This window comes from Gavia stellata, unplaced genomic scaffold, assembly GCF_030936135.1.
Source record: "Gavia stellata isolate bGavSte3 unplaced genomic scaffold, bGavSte3.hap2 HAP2_SCAFFOLD_44, whole genome shotgun sequence".
In the NCBI taxonomy this organism is placed as follows: domain Eukaryota; kingdom Metazoa; phylum Chordata; class Aves; order Gaviiformes; family Gaviidae; genus Gavia; species Gavia stellata.
The window spans coordinates 132,081-145,094 of NW_026777121.1; positions in this window are offsets into that span (position 1 = coordinate 132,081).

Genomic DNA, 13,014 nt, shown 5'->3' on the forward strand with positions numbered 1-13,014 from the left:
CAAGTTAAATTTGAAATATTATCTATTTCTGTTTCTTTTCCAGGTTGTAAGAAGATGGGATAGATTTGAGGCCTAATTAGAAAAGTGACAAATGCCACCACCTTCTGTCTAAGTGGTGGAACCTAAGTAAAGGGAGATTGAGACTTATGGTGTCGCGTTAAAGGAATGCAGTTTCGAAATTTGTCTGTCAGAGTCCCAGGGCTTTCACTGACCCATTTATCAGAGCCCCAGCAAGAGGACTTGCACTGAGCAGATGCACAAAAATTGAAATGAGTTATTTTATTGAAAGCGACAGAAACAGATTCGAGATTGCCGTTGATAAATTCACTAACTACAACAGAGCTACTAATTAAGGGTAATATTGCTAGCAGACTTGATAGTAATACAAGAACCCGGGGATAACTGTCACCCAGAGGGTGAGAGGCGCAGCGCTTACCCAGAGAGGCGTCCCTGCCTGGGGTGGAGGGAGAGAACACAGCCCGTCGACTGGTCCGTCAGGTATTGAGGTTCTTCTCTCCCACCTTAACAATCATTTTCTCTTGACTGTTATCCCCAAAACGACGAGGTGTCCCCCCCATGTGTGACGTGTAGCATGATTTGGGTGGAGAGACGAGTGCTATAGTCATATATGTTTAGCATGACCTCTATAATCTTCATTAGCATATGCAGGGGTGTGAGTTGTAATGTGCATTTCACAGGTAATGAGGCAAAGGTCAGTTATCGGACACGAAGCCTTTTCAAAGAACAAAGGACCTCTCACATTCCTGTTATCTTACTGTCTTTGCTGACCATAAGCAGGGCTGTCCTGCCTCCACAGGACCCCCTCCTTATCTGCATCCTGTGTTAGCCAGGCAAGTCTCCATTCCCCCGGGTCGCACAAGAGAGAGCAAGGGCAGTCTTAACAGCTCTTTGTGCCCAGGAATCCCACCTCATTATCCAAATTCCACATATGGGAATTATAAAATATATCCAGAAGTCTCCAGGGGGGAAATGTTAGAGAACAGCTTGAAACACAAGGTCAAAAACAAGTGAAAAAGAATGGAAAGAGTGGAAGGAAGATACTTCCTAACGAATGCACCTGGTATTTAGACATGTTAAAGATAAAAACTGTCTCCACTAACTTTCCACTAACTAGCAGTAACGATTAACACAAGGACCAATTTGAGAAAAATAGAACAGAGTGCCAAAATAGTGCCCTGAAGTTAACTTGCCTCATTATAATCTCACGCTCATGTGAAAACCACACCTCCTAGCTAGAAAAAGCCCCCAACCCAAAGAAGGCCGCTACTCTCTGAGCATGCGTAGAGAATTCAAAGAGAACTGTAGCTTTAAGATGAAGGAAGAAAAGTAGTAACCAATAGTTAATTAAGGGGTAGCACCAGGAAGCGTGACTAACGTTGTTAACTGTTTTAAATACCTGTTACGATTTTAAGCCAGTGTGCATGTTAGGAGGAGAAATCCCTCATGCACCCAGCGCTGCAATGAACCAATGTCAGCTTTCTAAACTATCATTTGGTCTGGAGAGTTTTCTTCGTTACAGTTTTGGGTAACAGTTGGCTTATGTGTGACTAGCTCCTCGATCCCCTTGATCCAGTGTTTCCCCGGGAGATTTAGGAACCTTTGTGATCTAACGCATTTGTATCCAGGCTACATTACTCATATTCTTGCTATTTGTACCACCTTTGTGGGCAGTAGTTCTATCACCGGCAATCCAAAAGAGCTTCTGCATCTGTTCCTTTAATAAACTACACTATTCATTAATCTAGCCAGAAGAGTTCTCATTACACACAACCAAATTCCTTAAGGGTGGCCGTGATAGTTCATGCAACGTGGTTAGACTGAAAGTGTATGGAGTTACAAGTGCATCTGTAATTGTTGGCATTATATATATATGTGTGTGTGTCTGTGTATGTATGTGTGTATATATATATTTTGAACACGATCGGTCTTGTAATAGAGGAAATTGGGCATCACTCAGAATCTAAGCCTAGCTGCCCCCAGCCCCTCTGATATCTGAGGACAAGCTGGAAGCTTTAACGTGACAAACATACACACACATCACTGCCCAGATTCGCAAGCACAGCATGTTCATGGATCCCTTAAATACTACCATGGGAATTAAGTTCAATTAAAATCCGTGGCTGGCTGTCACACTACTTACCCCGTAATTGGCACAGACCTTGGGTCTTTCCAGAGCTGTATCTCCTCTTGCTCGTGAAGTGGTGCAGCTTCAAGTTCCCAAGTGAATTGCACACGCACACAGCGCTCCCACCAGTAGCTGGCCCTCGACACTCGGTGTCTCCAGCTGCTGGGTCCCTAGGACCTGTGTTCCCTTCTGCCATTGCTAGCAGGCAGGCCTCGGGACCCACCTCCCCACCCGGTACAGAGTGGGGCCACACAGAAAAGGATTTGGGAGCGCTCTCAGAAAGAAGGTAGGACAGACGGCGGGGATTAGGCGCAGGGCTCAGGCAAACAAGCAAATCAACCAGCGGTTGGCTTATGTGTGACTAGCTCCTTCATCCCCGTCTTCTCTCCATTTTCCATGCTTATACATCCCCCTCATCTTCCTCAACTCCTCTCTTTCTCTGCCCTTGGCTGCTCCCAAGCAAGGGACCTACCCCCCGTTATTTTTCCCCCCTTGCTCCCAGGTTTGCTACATCCGTAAACAGATTTGGTGTTGCAGGTGCTCTTAGCTAGGTCACCCTGGACTTCCATGGCATTACTGATGCGGTTTCCTGGGCACTGCTGGCCCTGGCAGATCCCTCTCCCCAGGATGACGCCAACTCTTTGTTCAACTACCTGTGAAGTGTAGCATCTCTCCCATCAAGCCCCCTCAACTACCCGTGAAATGTGGCTCTTCCTCATGGCCCTGTAACTGCTGTCAGCTTCTCAGTCTGTTTGCTCTGCTCAGCAATTTCTCTTGCCATGCTCAGGCGTTTCCCACAGGCTGTTCAGGGAGCTAAGGCTTACGCCAGGCCCTAGGCATCAGCCTGTGTGCCTTAATGCCTACCCCCAAAGTTGGCTGCATGTCCCATCATTTTTTCCTCTCCCTGTTCTAACTTCAACGTGCCAGTCTTCTCCACCCCATGGTGGCTCTGAGCACCCTCCTCTCTGACCAGGCCCGGTTTCAGCCCTTTTGAGTGGCTCTTTCCCTTTGTGCCCTACTTGACCGCCTGCAGCCTCGTTTTGCAGGCGCCGGGCGTGGAAGTCCTTGCCTCGCACGGGAGACTGAAAGGGACTGAAGCATGGTTTGCTGTGAAAATTGGCAACTTTATTTCAAGCGCTAAGTCACCTTCAGCATTTGTGTGTCCTCGGACGAGCATGGACAGGACAGAGCAGGCCTTTGACACTGAGGCTGCCTTTGGATGAGCAGCCATTGCCGGAGAAGGATCCAGTGCTGCTATGCTGCAGCCTCCACTGGATCCTGCTCAGCCTGCTGCTCAAGCCTTTCTTCCTCTCAGGACCTGCAGGAGCTCCTGCACCCAAGTGAAGAACTCCACCAGCCTCTGGAGTGGAAATGGGCAGGAGCTAAACCTGCCCGACTGTGTTGGTATTGGGCTTGGCCTCTGAAAGGGAGTTGAGGCGGTGAGAAAATGACTCCATGCCCGTGATGTTGGACTGCCCCTTCCTGCTGGGCGCAGTCCCATCTGTAGCAGGATCCAGTCGTAAAAGTGCTGAGCGGAGGTGTAGACTCCGGGCTATTTTGCTCTCGCACAGCCTTTCCTCCAGCTGGTCACTCCAACGAGCCAGAAGTAGTCAGCGTTGTTATCTTTGCAGGTGAGAGGACCACCGCCGTCACCCTGCAGCGGAGGAGAGAGGATTAAGTTCTTCTTGGGTGGCCTCTGTCAGCACTAGATTTCTCTGAGTTACCAAAATATAGACAATAGAAATAGCTACTAGTGTTAGTAGATACATTTTCAGAATGCTTTCTCTTGCCACACCAATCGGGCTAGAGAGGTTGTTAAAGCATTCTATTAAAGGAAATAATCCCTAGATTTGGGATTCCTGCAGTGCTATCTTCTGACAATGGGCCTCATTTTGTTTCAGAGGTGGTCCAGGGAGCATCAAAATTTCTCCAATTTGAATGGGATTTACATACCCCATGGAGGCCACAGCCTAGTGGGAAAGGAAGGAATAAAATGAACCAGACTCTTAAAAGGCACATCTCAAAATTATGCCGAGAAACTCGACTTCCATGGGTGGATGTTTTACCAACTGCTTTAATGAGGAACAGTAGGGAAAGTGAGATGGTTAAATAAAATACTTCACGGGATGGGGTTCTCCTTAATGGGTTGGTTACAGAGCTTAGTTCAAACTCTGATTGTGTTTCTAATACTGATTGTAGTAGTTTGTATCGTTTTTGGATGTATCGAGAGTATAATCGTTCGGGCTGGAATGTCACGATCCTCACCCCTAATGATAACCACAACTCGGGAAAGAAAAAAGCCCCTTCCTCACAGGATATGCGCAGGAAAAAGAGAGGATGCTGTGACTTCAAGTGAAGACGAGGCACCTAAGAGGCAATGGGAACGAAGGCAACTAAGCTCAACTGTAAAAAGTACTGGTAACTGTTGCTGGGAACGTAGAAATGCTGAACCGTGTGTTTACCGAGGGGTGCTAGCCTTGTGGAGTTACCACCTAGCACCCATCTCTGCGCAAACATGAAATAAACTCGCCTCTGTGTGTGTATCGGCCTCTTGCACACCGGGTAAAGAACCCAACTGCTGGGACAACACTGGGAGCCAGCAGCTCCCCCCCACAGGCGAGCATCTCTGCTGCAGGGCCGGTGGCCCCACAGCCACCCCCGGGCCTGAAGCGCTGGGGGCTGCCTAGTCTGAAGAAAATAAAGGGAAAGTCCGGTGAGAGTCTGCACGCGAGGAAGAGGGTGGCAGGAACATGATCTCTGCCTCTCCAGTACCACACACCTCTCTCCAGGTTCCGCCTGACGTTGCTCAGACACGGTCTCTCTCACTTGTTTGGGTTTCTGCCTGTCGCTTGCAATATTTGTCTCTTCTTCTGATTTGCTCTTGAGAAGCGATGGGTTTTCTTGAGAGACATTGCCTTTTTTCCCCTCACGCCCATGAAGCTTTCTCCAAACAGAGATAACATCCAGCCAACACTTTGGCTCCTCGAGACAAGGCTCGAGGGGGGAGGGAGAGAGGGGAGGGAGAGGGGGGAGGGAGAGGGGGGAGAAAAGAAAGCTTTATCCTGATAGAAGGTGTTTTGGACGATTGCTTGGAGCAAAGTGTTAGAATGGAAGGTGGGAGAAGAAAAATACTGCTGCTCTGTGACAGTGAAATCAGCCAGCAGGAAAGGAAAAGGATAATGAATACTCACATGCATTGTATGTTGGTTTTGGATTTTTTCTTAATGAGATGGATGCCTTCCAGTCCATTGGTGATACCGTAAATCCTCCTTTTTTGCACCTTGAGGACCTCTGCCGCTCTGTTCAAATCTAAGACCCCATCAGGAGATTGGCTCAGCAACTGAATGAACTTCTTTGTTAGAAGGGCAAGTGATGTATCATACCGAGTCTTTTCTGAAGGAGATTTTGGAGCTTGGCAAGAAAAGAGAAAAAAAACCAAAACAGGGAAATCAGTTTTCTCATTTTGGTTCCGAAAGCAGCATCCAGAAATGAAAGGATACATATTACAGATATTTCTTTCATTTTTGCTACAGAAATCTCTCAAACCTCTGCATTAAGACACAGCTTACCACTGGGTATTTATTTGTATTTCAAGCTGCACTTTTCCAAAAGTCACAGGTACATGAGCAAAGCCATACATTTTTTTAAATGCAAGTATTTCCATGATGGATACATATATGCAATATTCTACTTAGGTTTTCACTATGTGAAGTCTTAAGAGTATTTTTAGTATCTATTTATTCTGGCAGCAATACCAAAAATTCCCCTATGACTCTCCTCCATCAGGCTGATAGCCAGCTTTCATCAGGGTTTGATTTTCCCCTCTTGTAAGACGAGTGTTTCACATGCAATTAAGCAGGACTTGGGTGTACTTCAGTGGGTGAACACAACGACAGATTCCATCAGCGCCAGACTCCACGGCACGGCGTACAGAAAACTCAAGTGAATTAGAGGAGATTGACGCAAGACACAATGTATAATCATCGTTTCCCCATAACCAAACAATGCTCAAACTGGGCAAGAGTCTCCCTCCACTTCTTTTAAATTAGAAGTCAGCACACGGCTTGGATCTTACTAGACAACGCGCTCTTTTCACGCACAAATGTAGCAACAGATGAGCTGTTAAAGAGTTTAAATATGGAGATCAGAATAGTTTTTAACTCTAAATGTTTGAGGACTTTGTGTCAAGGGAAATGAGCCAGCCATTATTAGAAGTCTGCTGGGCTGGTACATCTCAAACCTTTCATTTGCTTCAAGTATTACGCAGGATGGATCTTAGGCTGATCTGGTGGTCATTTTCATGTTTTCAAGGTTCAGGTCCCCCACTTGATTGCAGAAGTCAGTCAAAACTGAAATCCTACCCGAAAGCAAACCTTTAGGCTACCCTGAAACATTTTGAAGGAAATGATGGCTTTTCAGTGAAAACCAATTCATTGCCTCTTTGCAAAGAGAACCTGCTGTATCTCATTCTTTGGTAGCTTCAGGGCTTGTCTGCATGGGGAACTGGAGGAAAATTCCTATCAATTAGGCGACATTCTGAATTTAGACCAGCATGATTGTTGTTTGTTTGTTTTAATTTGGGGTTTGGAAAAGAATGACAGGGTCAGAGTGAGAAGGGCAAGAGGCTACTTGACCCCCAGCTAAACGGGGATGTGCTCCTGGTCATGCAGCAAGGGGGTTCTCTGTACGGCCTTAGCAACACTGCAGCAGCATCCTCTGCACCGAATGGTACTGAACTTCTGCGAGAACGCACTTCGGTTTAAAACGGACTTCATTTAGCTTAACGAAGTTCAGTTTAATGAAGACAACTGTGCTTGTGTAACTTGTCCGCATTAAGTTCGTCTCGTCAGCTAATTTCACTTTTCCCATCTGCCTCAGCAGAAACAAGACTTAGACTGGTGAGGAGGGACAAGCACCCTCCACACCTCTTGCTCTCCCATCACTACCACTGCTGCCCCAGTCCTCCTCTTTCCCCATTCCCCTCCCTCTGCAAGCCTAACTCTCCTGCTGAAATCCCCCAAACAAGATGGCAAGGCTACACCCCCAGCGCCTGTTGCAAGAAACCTACTGCCCGAGGCAACGCAGGCGTGCAAAAATGAAGACTTGCAGCAACTAAGCAGCGGCAGTAGTAATCTAGTCGTACCGCAGGGAGAGAAGGCAGCTCACAAAAAGCAGGCAGCGTGCAACGCTGCTGGGGCACAGCTACCGCTCTTTGCAAATCCCTGCCTGGGGGAATAAGCCCTGCCCATCAGCTGCTGTAACTCCAGTGAGGAAGGAGGCGGCTGGCCCGATTAGCCCTGCCTAATAACTGTGCGTTTGAGCCCGTCGCAGTATCTTGATTCCTCAGCATCTACCTCTCCTAAGCATCCCCCGCTTCGTGTCCTTGGGTGAAGAGGAGGCCCTGGATGGCGAGGCTGCAGGCTGCCCGGCGGGCGGAGGGACAGAGCTGGCAGCCAGGAGCCTCTGCGGCCTCTCAGCGGCTCTGCACCAACCGATCGACGCACGCCGCAAACCCGTTGCGTGCTGCTGGCTGCGGGGGCGAGGATGTTGCACACACATCCGGGCGAGGACAGTAATAAACACGCGTCTTTAGCTAGGTAACGCAGCCTGTCGTGCTGGTTCACACTGATCTCAAGCTAGTAAAATCAAAAACTCTGTGCCATACAGCGTGTTACCAGTTCCCTTACTTGTTGGACTATCTGGACTTCTTGTCGCAGCTCTTCCTTTCCCCTTTGGAGTCTTTAGTCCTTCAGCCAGATACTGGTGGCCACTTCCTCCTAGCTCCAGCCTTCGTTTTGCCTGTTTAAAAAGAAAAAACGAGTAATTTTTTTTAATTGATGGGTTGTTAAGAAGTGTATTTTGCTTTATCAAACACAATATTGGGCTTACAGGAAAGGTGGACAGCAGTGAACTTTTCGCAGCAAAGTTCTGTATCAGTACAGGTTCATACCTCATATTCATCACAAGGGAATCTGAATATTTATGGGAACCCAAAGGCAGGCTTCAATGTTTCACTCTCAGAGGCTAGGTTGATGGTTTTGTTTGGAAAATTTAGCAATTTTTTTTAATTTGAAAAGCTGAGTGACAGTTGTATGACCCGCTTCAGTCCAGTCTGGACCTTTTCAAATACATATGAAAAATGTCTACCTCCACTTGAGTTGAGAACGTTTCAGTTAAGAAAACCAAAGACAAACGCTCAAGCACACAGGTATGCACCCAGAAACCTACATTTCTTCTGAAAAACTCCTTACGTCCATTGAAGTTTGGGCACAGGTAGTGTAAGTGCAAGGGGAAGGAAAAATGTAACTTGAAAGGATGGCTTTGAGAGGACGAGTAACTTCCACTACTGTAAGCTTTCCATCAACGACATACGAGACGTTACATCAAGAGCAGCATTGGACAACTGTTCTCCTCTGCTCGTCAAGAATTTTTGTCCTCATTGAAAGCACAACCACTACATTTATTTCATATTAACTAGCACGTTTGCATTAAAGCTGCCTACATAAAAGCAAGGTGGAGCAAAAGTAGTATCAGAAAGACGATGCCTGAAAATCAGCTAAATGTTGCATTCAGCTCAATGGAAAGCTCTGTACACCTTGAATAATAAAAATCATGAATGACACTGTTAAACTGTGCAACACACAAACTGCAACCAAAACCACCACCAATATGAATTTTGTTCCTAGACAGAAACACAATCTACTATCTTTGGTAACAATTCTATACCCTGCCGTGCTACTCGGGTTACTGAAACTAAACCTGGGGATACTTGTTATCCTAACAATAGGAAGGACATTACCTGGGAAGACACAGGAAAAAAAAGACAAAGAAGTTTTATGTCTAATGAAGTTTAGCCAAATAACTGTTTCCAAAGAACGTTGTTTATTCAATTAGGTAGAGTAATTCAGAGTATCTTATTTGCTTGCTCTTTAGACTTGCCCCAAAGGGCTGGATCATATTCTGCTCCTCAGTGAGCCAAGATAAAATAATACATTCCGCCATGGAGTTGGAGACAGATATTTCCATATTGTGGATTTAGCTTATGTGTTTTACTTAGGGTCTGTGACCAAGAGAAGACTCTAAATAAATTAATTTATATGCGTTATTTATGGATAGCTCACTAACATCTTTGTACTGGACTCCGTTCGCAAACCTCAAACTTATTAAAAGGTGAGTTAAAGCACATGAAATGTGTACAAGCCCTCGGTGTAAAAGCATGTACAGAGTGCTCAAGCCACTCTTCTGTATATTTTGTGCGAAGGGGCAAGGCACTAATTCCTCGGTGACAGAGCAAAACTGAACTAACTGCATCCTTCTAACCAGCACAGGCACTGGGCGCCGGGCAGCCCATGGGTGGCAGCTTCTCACGGCGCACAACACCTCTGCTCCGCTCCCCGAGGCATTGGCTCCGCCATCAAAGGACACAGATTTTAAAAAGGTCGGCTGTTAACAAAAGCGTCCAGCTAACATGTTTAGCCAACGTAATTGGATTAAATTACGATTACAGCTATTCCAGACGGAGAAATACATTTCACACTTTTTTTAAAGGAAGTGTTTTTCCACCCTGAACACTGTAAGAGCAAAGGCAGGAGGGGTGAAAAGGGAACAATCCAGGGCGTGGGAAGACTAGGCCAAAGGGATACAAGTAAAGATAAAAGAGAATCTCAAAAGCAGGTGTGAGAAGGAGGGGAAATCCTAAAGACTTAAAATCCAGAGATTTGCATCAGAAGAGGAACTCCGGTTTGGACTACACATCAACACTTTTTGTCTCAACTTGTTTGCAAGACAAGACCCAATGGTACTTCGCCCCTGCTTTTGTCGTTAAACACTTACAACTTTCTCCTGTGAACTTCAAAGAATCACGTTTGGTAGTGAGAGAAGACAAACAGCACCTTTCAGCTGTGCGCAGCAGCCCAAGCCTGTCCGAGTGTGTCGGGCTGTTACAAACAACCTGCTCTCGCCGGTCTCACCAGCGCGCCGTAGCTACGGGCAGCTACCTTGAGGTCACAAGGAAACTCCCCAGTCTGGTACGGCCCACCGATTACTACCCGCTGGTAGTTTTGCAGGTTGGCAGCGAGGAGATTGAGCAAAGAAGCGTGAAAGGGATGAAGAAGGACTTTAAGGCGCTGGGGAGACTGATTGACGGATCGGGTGCGCAGGTGGTGTTTTCTGCAATCCCTTCAGTGGCGGGGAGGAACACTGAAAGGAATAAGAAAGCAAACATGGTCAACGCGTGGCTCAGAGACTGGTGCCACCAGAGGAATTTTGGATTCTTTGACCATGGGGTGGTCTCCGTGGCACCGGGCCTGCTGAGTGCAGACGGTGTTCAGCTGTCCCCAAGGGGGAAAAGAATCCTTGCCCGTAAGTTGGCAAACCTCATCAGGAGGGCTTTAAACTAGACTCGAAGGGGGAAGGGGATGAAGCCAGGCTACCCAGAGGTGAGCCTAGGGGTGACATGCCATTGTCGGGGGCAAGACCGATAGCCCAGCTCAAGTGCATCTACTCCAATGCACGCAGCATGGGCGGCAAACAGGAGGAGCTGGAAGCCATCGTGCGGCGGGGCAGCTATGACGTGGTCGCCATCACAGAAACATGGTGGGACGACTCGCATGGCTGGAGTGCTGCGATGGAGGGCTATAAGCTCTTCAGGAGGGATAGGCAAGGAAGGAGAGGCGGTGGGGTGGCTCTGTACGTCGAGGAGTGCTTTGATTGTATAGAGCTGGATGATTGTCACGATGGGGTTGAATGCTTATGGGCAAGGATGAGGGGGAAGGCCAACAAGCCGGATATCCTGCTGGGGGTCTGTTATAGACCACCCGACCAGGGCGCAGAAGCTGATGAAGCGTTCTACAAGCGACTGGCAGAAGTCTCACAGTCGCAAGCCCTTGCTCTTGTGGGGGACTTCAACTTACCGGATGTCTGCTGGAAGTACAACACAACTAAGAGGAAACAGTCCCGGAGGTTCCTCGAGTGTGTGGAAGATAACTTCCTGACGCAGCTGGTAAGGGAGCCTACAAGGGAAGGTGCCCTGCTTGACCTGCTGTTTACGAACAGAGAGGGTCTGGTGGGAGAAGTGAAGGTCGGAGGCCGTCTTGGGCTTAGCGACCATGAAATGATAGAGTTTGCAATTTTTAGCCAAGTAAGGAGGCGGGTGAGCAATACCGCTACCATGGACTTCCGGAGGGCAGACTTTGCCCTGTTCAGGACACTGGTCGGGAGGGTCCCTTGGGAGACGGTCCTGAAGGGCAAAGGGGCCCAGGAAGGCTGGACCTTCTTCAAGAAGGAAATCTTGAAGGCGCAGGAGCAGGCAGTGCCCCTGTGCCGTAAGAAGAGCCGGCGGGGAAGACGGCCGGCCTGGCTGAACAAGGAGCTTATGCTGAGGCTCGGGGAAAAAAAGAGAACTTACCACCTCTGGAAAAAGGGGAAGGCAAGTGAAGAAGAATACAAGGACCTCGTTAGGTCATGCAGGGAGGGAATTAGGAAGGCGAAAGCCCAGCTAGAGCTCAACCTGGCCACGGTCGTGAGGGACAACAAAAAAAGCTTCTATAAATACATTAACAACAAAAAGGGGGCCAAGGAGGATCTCCATCCTCTACTGGATGCGGCGGGGAACATTGTCACGAAGGATGAGGAAAAGGCTGAGGTACTTAATGCCTTCTTCGCCTCAGTCTTTAACAGCCACACCAGGTATCCTCAGGGTATCCGTCTCCCTGAGCTGGATGACAGGGATGGAGAGCAAAATAGGCTCCCCATGATCCAGGAGGAAGGAGTTAACGACCTGCTATGCCACCTGGAGACTCATAAGTCTATGGGGCCTGATGGCATCCACCCAAGGGTGCTGAGGGAGCTGGCGGAGGAGCTTGCCAAGCCGCTCTCCATCATTTATCAACAGTCCTGGTCAACGGGGGAGGTCCCGGATGACTGGAGGCTTGCCAACGTGACGCCCATCTACAAGAAGGGTCGGAAGGAGGATCCGGGGAACTACAGGCCTGTCAGCCTGACCTCGGTGCCGGGGAAGGTTATGGAGAGGCTCATCTTGAGGGCGCTCACGGGACACGTGCAGAATACCCAAGGGATCAGGCCAAGCCAGCACGGGTTCATGAAAGGCAGGTCCTGCTTGACCAACCTGATCTCCTTCTATGACCAGGTGACCCGCCTAGTGGACGAGGGGAAGGCTGTTGATGTTGTCTACCTGGACTTCAGCAAAGCCTTTGACACTGTTCCCCACAGTATTCTCCTAGAGAAGCTGGCGGCCCGTGGTTTAGACAGGTACACTCTTCGCTGGGTAAAAAACTGGCTGGATGGCCGAGCCCAGAGAGTTGTAGTGAATGGGGTGAAATCCAGCTGGCGGCCGGTCACAAGCGGAGTCCCCCAGGGCTCAGTTTTGGGACCGGTCTTGTTTAATGTCTTCATTGATGATCTGGATGAGGGGATAGAGTGCTCCCTCAGCAAGTTTGCAGATGACACCAAGTTGGGAGGGAGTGTTGATCTGCTTGAGGGTAGGAAGGCTCTGCAGAGGGATCTGGACAGGCTGGATCGATGGGCTGAGACCAACCGGATGAAGTTCAATAAGGCCAAGTGCCGGGTTCTACACTTTGGCCACAACAACCCCAGGCAACGCTACAGACTTGGGGATGAGTGGCTGGAAAGCTCCCCCGCAGAAAAGGACCTGGGCGTGTTGATCGACACCCGGCTGAATATGAAATGAGCCAGCAGTGTGCCCAGGTGGCCAAGAAGGCCAACGGCATCCTGGCTTGTATCAGAAATGGTGCGGCCAGCAGGAGCAGGGAGGTGATCATGCCTCTGTACTCGGCTCTGGTAAGGCCGCACCTCGAATACTGTGTTCAGTTTTGGGCCCCTCACTACAA